At 36.6% G+C, this 15,390-nt stretch overlaps 1 protein-coding gene across 2 annotated transcripts in view; it reads left to right on the top strand.

Annotated features, from left to right (window-relative positions):
• Window positions 1-15,390, top strand: part of Trpc5 (transient receptor potential cation channel subfamily C member 5) — a 276,457-nt gene that overhangs the window by 94,964 nt on the left and 166,103 nt on the right. The window lies entirely within an intron of this gene.

Below are 15,390 nucleotides of genomic sequence, written 5' to 3'. Positions count from 1 at the left end.
GTGCCACTAAGAACCATACTACAGAAAGGCTATCAGCCTTCCTTGTTTTCATCTCCCAAAGGCTTTTGTCAATATATCCTGCTACAGGAAAAAAGACTGTAAGAACCAGAGGAGCAGGAAGTCTACTGTGAGATTGTGTCTCCCAGAGTGATCTACTACACATGATACTTAAACAATATGGCTGCCTAAATAAGACATGAACAATAACAACATGAACAGATATGCTAATATGGAATAGGCAAATCTCACAAGGACCCACCACTAGACAAAGAACAACCAGAAAGTAAATAATGCTGAGAAAGAAAATGAGTTTTTCCCATAGGTTATCACCCTAATTGGTTATGCAGTACCATGTGGTCAGCCCTGAACTCAAATACATACAAGCAACAATAAACACGCTCAGCAGGGGTGTGTGTGTGTGTGTGTGTGTGTGTGTGTGTGTGTGTGTGCGCTCGCGCGCGTGTGCACGAGTATATGTAGAACAATAGTAATCAATGAAAAAGAGGCTATGAATTTGAGAAGGAATGAGAGGTGATAGGAAAGGAGTTAGATGGAGGAGAGGGTAGAATGTTGTAATCGTATGTTAGTTTTTTAAAATTCCCCCTACAAAAACTTAGGTATTTCATAATTTGTTGACAAAACGGTTATGTGAAAAAAATTCATTTCCCACTCTTGAGTAATCAAAGCCAAATATAGCCATCCTTAGAAAGGCATTATCTTATTGTTATTTCTTAGTCAGAGAAAACTAATGAGGGACAGTTTTTTTTATGCTGAAGATCAAAAACAGCATAACAGCATGTACACTATCACTGAGCTACATCAAAAAACCCTTCCATGTTTTTTATTTGTTTACTTTTCAACTAACATATAAATTACCATATTAAGTAATGGGTTTCACTATAATATTTTCATATTTTGATACTGATGTGTCATTATACTTTATTATCATTTTTCACCTTCACCATTGCCCCCATTCCTATAGCAGCCCACTATTTCTCATCCTTTCCCTCATCTGCTTTCATGTCACATGTACATTGTAGTCTTGATTTATGCCTCCCCTTAAGATTTCTTCCTCCCTTTTATTATCCCCTTTTTAATTTTTAAATTTTACTTTATTTCGTGTATATTGACGTTTCCTGAATATATGCCTGTGCACCATGAGCATGCTTGGTACCTTTGGAGTCCAGGAAAGGACATCGGATCTTGGAACTTGAGTAACAGATTGTGGGCTACAGTGTTGGTTGGGAGTAAACCTAGATCCTCTGGAAGAGTTGCCAGTGCTTTTAATCACTGAGCCATTTTTACATAGTATTTTTACATAGGAAATGTCATACAGTTTTGCACACAAAAATGCAACATATTCTGGGGGGACCTTTCAGATATCTTAAAATTAATACACTGAAAATGTGAGGTTGTTCTCCCCTAATTCTGTAGCCTATCTACTGTGCTGAGGACTGAACCTACAGCCAAAAGCAATGCAACATCTATATACTGAGCTGTATTTCCTGTAGTAGTCTGTTTTATTACATAGCAAATTACCAAAAGTTTCTATAGATATTAAATATTCATATTAAAATATTATGTCTACATAATAATTCTCCATGTAGTTTTATGACACATACACAAGTATACTTAATACACGTATTTACATAAATAAAATTTTAAACCTAGGTTCTGTATGTTGGCTTCAACGGACGCTGTAACTGTACTCGACACACAATTACTGAAAATAAGGCTAAGTATTTAATATAGAAAATTACTCACAAGATACCAAACCCAGAGGATCTAGTTCTCAGCTAGCGGCCGGACCGGAAGCCGAACTCCAGGAAAAGAGACCGAGACTTCCTGGGTGCTGTCTTTTATGCCTTCCCCCGTAACGCCCCTAGCCATGCCCAAAAGTGGGCCTGGCTAGTGACGTAGTTCCGCCTATGTATGTATACGTCTTTACGTCCAGCCGTATACGTCTTTAGTCCTGCCTAAAGTGGGTGTGGTTAGCGGTGTGGTAAACTGCCCTTTTATTACCTCATCTGTATGCGCCTCTAATAAGTCACATGTTTAATGGCGGCATCAGACTTCCTCCTACAATTCCCCTTTTAGTCTAAAAAAGGACAACTAACTTGTGTCCATGAACAAAATGTATCAAACATCTATCTAAACCTAAACTTATCTGAAAGAAACACCCAAATATGAACACCTCCTTCCAATCCCAACTCTAAAATAATTGAAAACTAACACTAACAGGTGTAAACTATCTTATAATATCAATAGTAGGGAGAGGGGGCATGGAATTCTCAAAACTACTTCCTGCTGAGATGGGACGATGATAATCTCATGAGGACCTGTGAAAAGAAAATGTTAGTATAACAAAATCTCAGTAGATCAGACAGTCTCAGTATGGCAGGAGATGCTTGATTGAAGATGGCGGGCGTAAGCGTGACTCCAGCTTACCGCCTCAGTCCATGCTGACATCCAGCAAAAGCTGCCACTTTCAGCTGTACGTACACCCCTTTTAATCATTAGCAGAGTCTCTTAAAACAACCTTGCTGGGTTTTTTTTCTTTTTATGCCGAGTCAGGAAGACTCCCGTAAGTGAGCCACGTGAATCTCGGCTTGTCGCTAGCAAAACAGAGCACACCTGAGAAAAATGCTGCTACCAAAATCTGTGCTTCTCTCCGTTCTTCTGTTTCTAAAATTCCTTTAAAGCTTTTGTTGTTTTGCGTGGAAATTCAATCCCACTCCTGACAACCATTATGTTAAGAGAAGCTTTTTCTTTGTGAGGAGCCGTTCCGCCCGCCTGGTTCTAGATCGGCATCAGTCCCAAATAAACACACAGGAGGCTATATTAATTATGAAGCTGTTGGCCTTGCTTGTTTCTTACTGGCTAGCTCTGACTTAAGTATTTACCCCATAATTGTTAATCTAAGTATGTCTCTTACCGGAGAGGTTTCCGAGCTTCCTACCCCAATGGCGGTTACATCTCGACTCTCTTGTGTTTCCCCTTCCCAGAATCCTCCTCGACTCCTAGTCCCTCCTATCTAGGTTTTCTATTGGCCAGACAGTACTTTATTGACAAATGCACAGGCAAATAACAGGACTTCCCCAACACTGTATATGACAGAAACTATGCAGCATTTGTTTTTCTGAATTTGGCTTATTTCATTTAACATAATGATTTCAAGTTCCATCTATTTTTGCATGAATGCATGATTTAATTTTTGTTTAAAGGTGAATAACATTCCATTGTGTATATTAACATATTTTAGCTTCATATGTTTCTGGGCATCTAGGCTGTTTCTATTTCCTGGCTGCTGTAAATAATGTATCAATAAACATGGATGCATATGTTTCTCTGTAGTATATTGACAAAGAGTCTTTAAGAAGTGTGTCGAAGAGTGGTACTATGATAGCTCTATTTTTAGTTTTTGTTTTGTTTTAATAATTTCCAAATTGATTTCCCAAGTTCACCTCTTGTTTTTTTTTGAGACAGAGTATTACTTTGTAGAATAGTTATACCTTGAACTTGGGATACTACTGCCTCAGTCTCCCAAGTACTAGAAGAATTACAGGTATGCAACACCATGATCACCTAGTAATACTAAAAGTACAAGCTGATCTGATATGATGAAAATGATGATGAGATTACAATAAACAAACAGAAAAGCAATGGAAAAATGAGATCAAGAAGATTGCTGAGAATAATTTTTTTAATTTCACATTCCTGTAAGTGGAATCATGGAAGGTCTTTGAACAGATAAACAGCATGACATAACTTACACACTTTCAAGGTCACTTTGGATGTTGTCTGAAGATAAGATGGAGGAGTTTTACAGGTTGCAAAGGATAAAGGACATATGCTTCTGGGAAAGGGAGGAGGTTATCTTGATATCTCCAATGAAGGAAGATGGATACCATAGACCAGATAATAGTAGAAAAAGCAACAAACAGTGACCAGGTTCTAGATACATTTTGAAATATCCTGAATGCCTTTTATATACCAAGCACTGATATGTGTTTGGATACAGCACTGAGCAAAATAAACGGGCTTTTCATATAGCTTGCTTTCTAGTGAATAATAACACCTAAGAATTTTTGAGTGCTTCCTGTTTTCTAAGCACTTTGCTTTCTTTTTGTTGTTGTTGTTTTTGTTTTTGTTTTCTCGAGGTAGAGTTTCTCTGTGGCTTTGGCGGCTGTTCTGGAACTTGCTCTGTAGACCAGGTGCACTTTGCTTTCTTAACTCACTTGATCCTCACAACAACCCAACCACATAAGTGTATATGGATATTTTCTTCACTTAAAAGATAATGGAATTGTATCAGATGAGATGGATCAATGGTGAAGAGCACTGCCAGAGGTCCTGGGTTCAATCCTCAGCACCCAAATGGTGGCTCATAACTGTCTACAACTCCAGTTCTAGGATATCCAACACCCTCTTCTGGTCTCTATGGGTACCAGACATACAAGTGGTATACATATATATGTGTAGAGAAAACACCCATACACATAAAATAAACAATAGACAATTCATTACTTAACAGCTTACAACTTAATAAATAGAAATGAAAGTAATTCAACTTAAACGTCCAAGAACAAGCCACTCTGTCCCACAACTGCCTTTTTGCTACGCCATGATTTCCACAGTGGAACACCTCTTGGGATTCTGTTTCCACTTTTGTTTTACATATTTCTTTTCACCATATGATGGATATTTTCATAGAAGAATCCCAGGGTGATTTTACCATCCAAAGCTTCCAGAGTTGGCTGTTGGTGTGTCAAGTTTTCAGAAGGTCTAGTAAGCTTCTTCCCTTTTGCTATGCACTGTATCACCATCTTTGATGATGCAGACTAACTTGAGTATGGTACTATTATACACACACACACACACACACACACACACACACAAAATACACACACACAATACAGGACAATTTAGAAAGTACTTACTGAAACAAATCTGTATTCAGCCTACCAATTTATGTTCACAATCAAGTAATTTTCAACTACATTTATGGTTGTTCCTCAGTATCTAAAAAAGGTATGTTCCATGATCCAGAAAACAAACACCAAAGACACTCAAGTCTTTTATATAATATTTTATAATACTTGAATGAAACACATGCATATCTTCCTAAATGCCTTCAAGCATTTCTACATTATTTATAATCCCCAATAAAATGTAAATGCCATATTAACAGTTGTTATACTGCATGATTTAGAGCAGTGATTCTCAATCTTCCTAATAGTGTGACCATCTAATACATGGTGTAGTGACCCACAATCATAAAATTATGTCGTGGCTACTTTGTAACTGTAATGTTGCTACTGTGATTAATTGTAATATAAACATCTTATATGCAAGATATCCGATATAGGACCCCTGTGAAAGAGTCATAAGACTCCATAGCTTGCATTAATGCACAAATGCAATTTAAAAAACTTTATCTTCCAATTCTCTCTGAAACAGCTTTTATATAGTATATAAATACATATTTATATAAGTATATATAATTGTAGTATAATAAACTTTGCATATTTCAAGTATGACTTCTTAAGTTATAACATATGTATGAACCTATGAAGTCATCATCATGATCAAGATAAAGATGAATGAAAATATTGATCACTTGCAAAAGTTCCTGGGTCAAAGCTCGATATTTTTGGTTTACATTATTTTGCCTTTAGAACCCCAAGGTCTCATTGTATAGTCCTAGATGACCTGTAATTCACCAGGCAGTCAAGACTATCTTCATTCACTATATAGACCAGACTGGCAAACTTGTGCAAATCTTGTGCCTCTGCCTCCCAAGAGCTAGAATTCCTGGTGTGCACTCCTATACCCAGAACAAAGTATTTTCTTAGTGTACAAAGCAATAACTTACAAGAGTCTCAACTAATCATATGAACTCTATCCTTAATACACTTATTTGTTTGATTAATGTCACATTTTGCCAATCTGTAAGTTGAGATTTTCAATGCTAAACTTCAATTTCAGGTTAATACCCAAGCTAAGTACAGTAAGCAGAATGATAATAAATTGTGAGTTAGAAAATCAATCCAAAAAGTCAGTGAGGCTGATTGATTTCTTCTTTTTAGAAATAAAATATGTGAATTATTTATCAGATAAAATGAAGGTTTAGTGACCTTTTGGGGCTCATATATAAGGAAATATGGGCTTGGTGTTTATAAGCTTTTGAAAAATCTTCATATTACCTAGCAAAGATATTTCCAGTCTATGATAAAGGTGGCAAAGCCAGACAGCAGCTAAACTTATTTAAAAAGAAAAAGACAGAAAGAAGGGAAGAGAAAGAAAAAACTCTACACACCTGTTTATTTGATGAATGTATCTAGTAGTGATAGATTACCACCAAGTTCTTAGAAAGTTATGCACAGGGGCCCTGAAGGGTTTTTCTTTATCAAATTGATTTATCAATCACCTTTCTCAACAGCAGCCTGCACCTCCCACATTGCTATAACATTTTCACTCTAAATGGAGAGGAAAACTGAGGTTGAAGAGGTCCTGCATGAACATCTGGACCATGACAAACCACTGCCCTGGGCCACTTTTACCCACATGTTTGACTGACAGTCTTGTTCATGAAATCTAATGGTGGGAAAAGATTAATGTCATGTAAAGTGGTACAGCATTAAGATGAAAAGAGCAAGTTCCATGTACTAACATAGATAGTGAAGCATTTGTAAGGAGGTGCTGAATACAAGGCCACAGGAAAAGGAGGAGCATTGCAAATGCCATGTAGCCACCAGGAATAGTGATCCAAATGAGAGTAGCAACTGCAATGGGTATTAAGGGGAAAGAGGCATTTCCAGCATTAGTCTCTAAGAGCACTATATTACTGACCCTCTAAGAGCACTATATTCCTGACCTGAAAGACATAGGCACCCCTCCCACCAAAACAGAAAGAAAGAAAGAAAGAAAGAAAGAAAGAAAGAAAGAAAGAAAGAAAGAAAGAAAGAAAGAAAGAGAGAGAGAGAGAGAGGGGGGGGCGGAGAAGAGACAGACAACTGGTGGGATTGAGACAATAGTTCCAAATAGTTCTTCCGCCTTTCTGCCACATTTGATGGCAGTCAGATTTCTGGGCCTTTTAATTTCAGACACATCCTTGTCTACCCATCAGAGATAAAGCAATCGTGCTTACAGCAGCTTTGGTGAGCAACAGAAATTAGCACAAAAGAAATATTTATCAGGGAGAAAGAAAATCTGCAGATAAAATACCTCCATTTCTTCTCTAAAAATAGACAAATATTTCATAGTAGGAAATGACTAGGACAATTTCCAACCTCTATGTGGTAGGCTATCTGATACCAAGTACTTCCAATCCCCAATTTCTCCACTGAAGGCAGGCTATATGAAACAAAAAATTAAAAACTTAAGAGAACAATATCCATTTATTTTCTATTGATTAGATAGAAATTGGATCCAAAATTTTCCAACACAAATATGTAAAAAGACACTGTTGAAGTTGGGTACAAAGAATCTCTAAATTCTGACGAGTCTTCAATGGTGAGAAAGAGCTGTCCATTCCCAGTGGGAATGGCCTCTCTATCCCTGTTTAAAATTAATCTTTAATGTCCTAAAAACCTAATTACATAATGGCATCCCCTCTGGCATTTGTTATATGGGGGTACAGTGCTGAATTGCATCAATATCCACAACCCCAAAAACCCCATGCCTCTCATCTAGTAACTAGAGTCAGATATAGCAATGTACACTAACGGTACATGATAAAAAATGGAAGATTGGAGAAATCCATTTTTATCAGCTTGCTATGAGGGATTCTACATTTAATGTTGTACCTTGTGGAGCTTGAAAGATTTTTAAAGTGTGGTTGCTTGGTGAGACAAAACAAGGACCAAAAGAGTCTAAGTGAATAAATTAGAAGTGTTAGACCTACCTTACTGTAATAAAGAGGAAGGGGTTCAAAAGTATAGTGAGAAGATAATTTTTGAGTGGATTTATCTTTTAAGACCACCTCTTCTCTTCTTGAAAAGTCCAGAAATATGATTCTGTATGACTGTGAAAAATAATTTGTAAGTTGATCATCAGTATCACCAACAAGTTCTATAATTGCTTTTCTCTGTAGGACAGACCATAGACTAGGAACTGTAGTCCCACACTTGCAACACGTAAATGTGATGAACTTAATTGAGTGCCAGGAACCATTGTAACACCCAACCAACACCAAAACATGAATGTAGCTAATATAAAGAACAAAGCTAGTATAAAGAACAGCACTCATTATGGTGTGATCTATGCAAACCTATGGCATTAACTAGCTGATTATGGAAATCCTGAAAAGTGAAAAATACAGAAAGCATAATCAATAGTTTGATTTGCATAGCTGAAAAAGTCCCTTGTCAAAGGAGCAATAAGGTCTAGCCAGAATCTTAAAGCAGAGTCAGTGAACTGCTTTACTTCTTTATTTTTTAATTTTAATTTTATAATTTTAAAATGTAAATATATTTTATATTTTATTTTTTATTTTTAAATTTAAATTAGAAACAAGGTTGCTTAACATGTCAATTCTAGGTCCCTCTCCTTTTCCCTCCCCTCCTCCCGCACCCTCTCACCAACCCACCCAATATCCCCACATTTCCCCAGGGAAGGTGAGGCCTGCCATGGGGGTGTCCATAGTCTGTCATTTCATTCAGGGAAGGACCTAGACCCTACTTCCTTAATTTTACAGACCCAGAACACCTTGAATGAAGAGGCTGGGTCCCTTGATAAAGGATCTCAGTCCACTAGCAAATGTTATACTGTTCATCTTTCTCCCAAAGAATCTGTAGCTTTCTGTCAGTAGAACTATGTACTATTCTAAAGTGATAGTGTGGCTTACTATGCAGAGTAGTAACTTATAAAGATTAGGTTATCAATAGTGCTTTAGCTCTGGACTGTTTCACTGTGGTGATATTTTGTTTGTGCTTTACCAAATAATCCTTGCCTGAAGATCAGAGTGCAGAGCTAAGCCACTAGTTAGCCATAAAGGAGAAGCAGTGATGGTACACACCTTTAATCCCAACACTCACGAGGCAGAGGCAGGTGAATCTCTGTGAATTCAAGGCCATCCTGGGCTACAAAAGATTGATTTAATCTAAAAGAGAAACAAAGCCAGGCAGGAGTGACGCACACCTTTAATCCCAGTGCTGAGGAGTGACACACCTTTAATTCCAGCACTAGGGAAGTGTAGACTGGCATGATATGGCTGAATGGAGAGAAGAATATAAGGCAGGAGGAGACAGGAGCTCATTACATTCAATCTGAGGATTTGTGGAGACAGAATCTTGCCCAGTTTGGTCTGAGGATTTGGTAGAGGTAAATGGTCTCTCTAGTGGCTGGCTCCTTTACTTCTCTGATCTTTCAGCATTTATCTGATATCTTCTTGTGGGTTTTTATTACTAAGACCAATTAGAATTCAGGCTGCATTTCACAGTGGATACAATCTTTTACCCAAACCCTTCTGGTGACTTTTTCCAAAATTCAGACTACACAATTGAAATACACACACTCGGTGGCAGTTACAAAAATCAACATATTCCTTCCCTTACCTCTACATTGATATATAAAAGTTCAAACATATGCCACTATAACCATCTGTTTCTCAATAAATAGTGAAACAAAAGCCACATCCTATTCCTGGAAGGACTCCAAAGATTAATGTTAATAAGGTCTACGAATCATAAGAGCAGAGTCATGAGCTTCTCCCATCATTTTACAGACCCAGAACACCTTGAACAAGGAAGAGGCTAGATCCCTTGTTAAAGGATCTCAGTTCACTAGTAAACTCTATACTGTTAATCTTTCTTGATTAATAAATGTAGAGTTTTACTAACAAGGACTTAGAAGATACGAGAGTAGCAATTCTTACCATATCACTATTCAAATCATTCTCTTGGCATATGTAAACGGTAGATGGATCATGGAGAATAACAGTGGATTATTGTAAATTAAACCAGATATTGACTCCAATTCCAGTCACTGTATTAGATATAGTTTCATTACACAAACAAGTTAGTATACCCCCTCTTGGTTACTCTCTTACTTTCTCTGATACAATGATAAAATACTTTGACAAAGGCAACTTGAGGAATAAGAGTTTGTTTCTGCCTCCCAGTTCAAGGGCACAGCCCAACATAGTGATGAAGTCAAAGAGACAGGAGCTTAAAGCAGCTGGTCACATGGCATCCACAACCAGGAAGCAAAGAATAGTTAATACATATTGCTGCTTGGGTCCCTTTTTCCATTTATACAGTCCACTACTCACAGTGAACAAGTCTTGTCACATCAAATGTAATCCAGATAATTAATTCTCCCATAGGCATACATAGATGCCCTTCTTCCAGGCAATTCCAGATTCTTGTTGAAAAGAAACCATCACATAGTTGTCACTGGGATGCAACTACTGATTTGAAAATGGATATTCTCCATCTATATGGATAAAACATCACCATAACCCTTTTTTATCCTATTGGTTCTATTTCTCTGGACAAACATTTGAATGATACATACCTCTATTATGCATTTCTTGATATGCTTTGTAAATAATAAATGTATAAGACTAGGTATTATGAAATCTCTGTATAGCTTTGAAAGTTTCACTTGAGTTAATAAGTGAAACAGCAAAGGTATATGTAGGAATTTTGTTCATCTATCAGTAACATAAATGCATTCTTTGATTAATTCAGAACATTTTTGATGTTGAGTATTATCTTAGTTTTTTACACAAATTCAACTTTCAAAATATCCAGTAGCTGGTGGAAGCAGAAGCAGGCACCCACAGCTAAGCACTGAGCCATACTCCTAGAATCCAGTTGTAGAAGAGGGAGGAGGGATGAGCTAAGCAGTCAAGACCACACTGGAGAAAACTACAGAACCAGCTGACCTGAACTAGTGAGAGCACACGGACCCAGTAGTAAAGCTGGAGAACCAGCATTGGTCTGAACCAAACCCTCTGAATGTGGGTACCAGTTAGGAAGCCTGGGCAGTCTATGGGACCTCTAACAGTGGAACCAATATTTATCCCTAGTGCACAAATGGACTTCTGGAGCCCATTCCCTATGGAGGGCTATTATTTCAGCCCAGATACACAGATGAGGGCCTAGTCCCTCCCCCAAATGATGTGACAGACTTTGAAGATCCCCCATGGAAGGCCTCACCGTCCTTGGGGAACGGGTGGGGTGTTGGGGGATTGGTAGGGGGTACGGGAAGATGGGAGGGAGAGGGAATGGGGGGACTGATATGTAAAACAATTGTTTCTAAATAAAAAAGAAAAATATGAAATATATACCATTAAAAAGCAAAATTGATAGTTTTAAAAATAGTTTTGTCTAGCATGTGCAACTATTGTAAATTTCCTCCTAATAACAGCCCCCAAATTTTAATTATGTTAGATATTTTATATTTATACTAAAGAAACACAATCCATATTCACTTTAATGTGCCATTTTACTTGTTTTTGACAAGGGGGAAATACATATATTTTCTTCACACGGCTACAAAACAGTGAGGGTAGCTGTCATCATGTGATTTAAGATGTGGGGGAGTCTTCATAAAGGACTTCATCTACCTTCATGTCATGCTTGTCTACAGATCTGCTCTTTGAAAGCTAAAGCCAAGGTGTAAGGGCTTCACTTCCTGATGCTGCACACAGCGCTTCAAATGTCAGGGTAGCCCTTGCCCCACCCTAGTTGGTTGCCATCTTTGTCAAACCCAAGACCTGGCAAGAAGATAAGGTCAAGCCCACCTGTGGAAATAGGAATGTATATGTAATATCAAAGGTTATTGCAAGATCATGTCAGGATAGCAGCTGGGTTTATTTCTTATAACAATAATCATTTTTCTGATTTCTAAAGAAAGATAAGACCTTTGTGAAATTATGAAAAAATCAAGTTGGACAAAGAAGGAGATAGTTCTTCAGCTACTTAGTTAGCCCTGCATCCATCCTTCAGCAGTTCTTGGTGGGCCTCTATAGAAATGGCAGATTTCTAGCCCTGTCCACATCAGTTAGAGGGCTCTCCATGGGCAGAGCCTCCGAACTTCCTTTAATTCTAGCATGCACCTCATTCTACACACTGTCCAGTTTGAGAGGCAGTAACCTGGATAATGATAGATGGAGACGTGTGAGAGGGTAAGGGAAAATCAAAAAGAATGGAGCTATTTTCATAGCTCTTAAGGTACCAAGAAACCCACTCCTCTTCCTTTTCCTCCCATTGACAGGTAAGGGTAGGCTTGGATTTTCATCTTAACTGTGGGCTAACCACTCAGACAGCACTACTCAGCCCCCAAATTTTTATATACTGAACAGTTCAAGACAATTTCTCTTTGATTTCTCCTTTGAAACATAAAATTTCTTAGAAGAGTTCTAGGTTCCAAGTATTTGAATTTACTAAATCATATTTCTCCTATTAGTTTTGATTTTAATTTATTTGTGATAAGAAAACATACCTTGCTTGATTTGAACCTTTTGAGTTGTACTGATCATTTTTTGTAGCTTAGAATAAATTTGTAAATGTTCTATTGAGAACTTGGGGAAATGTGTGCTGTGCTGTAATTGAATGGAATAGTCTGTAAATGTCAATCAGGTCAACTTGACTGGTATTGTTTGACATTGGTGTAACTTCTGGATGCATTAAATGCTTTATTGTCATTAAATGACCTTCTTTATCACTGATTATATCCAATGTCCTGATGTTTACTTTATATCATATTAATATACTCACTTCATTTTCCTTTTCCTAGACTTAAAATGGCGTATCTCCACTATCCCTCTAGTTTTACCCAATTGTGTCTTTGTATTTTAAGTAACTTTACTATAAACAGAATAAAGTTGAGTCTTTTTACATCTCATCTGAAAATGACTGTCAGTCATAGCTATTAATATGTGATTGGGTTTGTATCTGTCCTTCTTCTATTTATCTTATCTATTGTTTGTTGTCTTTTTTCACTTATTTGTTCCCATTGAATGGAATAAATTATTTTCTAAAATTTCAGTATATATTTTGTTTTTTTTGTTATCTCTATTGTGTTATTTTCTGTTTAATTTATGGCTTATAGTGCACATTTAAACTCATGACATTCTACATTAGATTGAAATTGTACCCTTTCATGTGTTTCATAGAAAATAAAAATACAATACTTGCATTTTTCATATTCCAGACTTTGTAATATTAATGACAAAGGTGTTGTGTTTATATACGCCTCAAGTCTTTGCTTAAATAGCCCATTACATTTGAAGAGACTTAAATAGGAAAACTACCTTTCTTTCTGTATACTGTATCTGTCACTTTTCCTATTGCTATGAAAAAATCCTAACAAGCAATTTAAGGGGAAATGACTCATTTTAGCTCACATTTCAGGGATACAGTCCATCATGGCAGGGAAGTCATGGCAGTAGGAGCTAATTTCTGCTGATCACATCCTGTCAGGAGCCAGAGCAATGATTGCTAATGCTGATCTTTCATTCTCTTTTGATTCAGCATAGGACCTTCTTTCATGGAATGTTACCAACCATGTTTCTGGTTGGTGATTCCCAAATTAATTATTATAAAATTGATTACAGGTATGCCCAGGACCTTGTCTCTTCAGTAGTTGTGAATCATGTCAAGCTGATAGTCAATATCAAGCATCTGATATACCAGTGTAGTTTCCAATTTTAGTTTTCATCATTTCCTTTCACAATTCCATATTTTTATTTTGTCTTTATTTTGATGATGTATTTCTCCTACTGGGGATCTGTTATTCGTAACATATTTCAGATTTTTCAATCCAAAAGACTTACTTATTCTATCTTAATCTCTGAAAGGTATTTTTGAGTGTAGAATTCTAGGATATCTAATTGTCTTCCATTAGTGTAAGGATGTTGCCTTACTTCCTCTTCAGTCCAATTAAACTTGTAGCTGAAATCTTAAGTTTTCTGTTCTTCTGACTGCTATCAAATTTTTGTTTACCAATAATGCTGAGTAATTTGATTCTGATGTGTCTTCCCATCATAGTTTCCTTCATGTTTCTTATACTTCAGGTTCATGATCTATACATGTATATGTTTATTTCATAAAATTGATATGTAATTCAACCACTATATTTCAAAGACGTTCTTTGCCAGCCATATTTTTTCTTCTCTATGGAAATTTCAGTCACAAATGTGATGTCTGCTTCTAAGATGTCCTTCAATTGGCTGATACATCTACTTTAATTGTTTTTGTGTATCATTTTAAATAATTATTGCTATATATTTGTGTTTTCTTCTTTGTTGTGCAATTGACATTGAACTTCTGTAGTGCAATCAAATGAGATATCGTTCCTTTCATCTCTAAATGTTCAACTTGGATCTTCTATAACTTCGGTGTGTCTGCTTAATTGTGTCATAGTTGTATACTTGAATATGATTCATATATCGAGCACATACAAATTGCCCAATTAAAGAATGCATTTCAGTACTCTTAGTATATTCATAGATCTGTGAAACAATCAGAATCCAAGAAAGTACAAATAGAAAAAAGAACATATAGAAGAATGATATTATACTCATATTTCATTCTGCACAAAAATCAACTGCAAATGGATCAAAGGCCTCAATGTAAAACCTGAAATGCTGAAACTTCTGAAAGAAAACATAGATAGTACCTTACAGTTATAAGAGCAGGCAAGGACTTTCTGAATAGGATACTGTTTACTCAGGAATTGGTATCAACAATTGACCATGGTACCTCATAAAATTAAAAGAATTCTGTATAGCAATGTAAAAAATAAATCAAAGGAAGAGGAAGTCTACAGAAGGGGAGAGAATCTTTGCCAGCAGTCCACCTGGCAGAGAATTAATGTCTGTAATACATGAAGAACTCATAAAACAAAGAATCAAGAAAACAAAAGAGCCAATTAAAAAATGGGCTATGGATCTGATCTGAGAGGATTTAAAAAGAAAAAATTAACTAACAATTATCTCAAAAAGTCATCATCCTTAGCAACTGGGATGGCTAAGATTAATAAAAACAACTGATAACAAATATTGGTAAGGATATGGGTGAAGAGGAACCCTTATTCACTTTTTCAGGATTATAAACTGGCATAGCCACTTTGGAAACCAGTGTGCAGAATTCTCTAAATGCTGAAAGTTAAACCTACCATATAACACAGCTATACTATTCCTTGTCATATGCCCAAAGATCTAAACATCCTACTCCAAAGATACTTGCTCAGCCATGCTTCACTATTTACAATAGCCAGGAAATGGAAGCAGCATAAATGTCTACCCAGTAATGAACAAATAAAGAAAATGTGCTATGTGTACACTATGGAATACTATTCATTAGTAGAGGGAAATGAGATTCATAGATAAATGGGTGGAAGTAGAAAATATTATATTGATTGAAATAACCCAGATAC

This window comes from Mesocricetus auratus, unplaced genomic scaffold (genome assembly GCF_017639785.1).
Source record: "Mesocricetus auratus isolate SY011 unplaced genomic scaffold, BCM_Maur_2.0 Super-Scaffold_100003, whole genome shotgun sequence".
Taxonomy (NCBI): domain Eukaryota; kingdom Metazoa; phylum Chordata; class Mammalia; order Rodentia; family Cricetidae; genus Mesocricetus; species Mesocricetus auratus.
The sequence above is the reverse complement of the archived record's forward strand: the minus strand, read 5'-3'. Positions and strand labels throughout refer to the sequence as shown.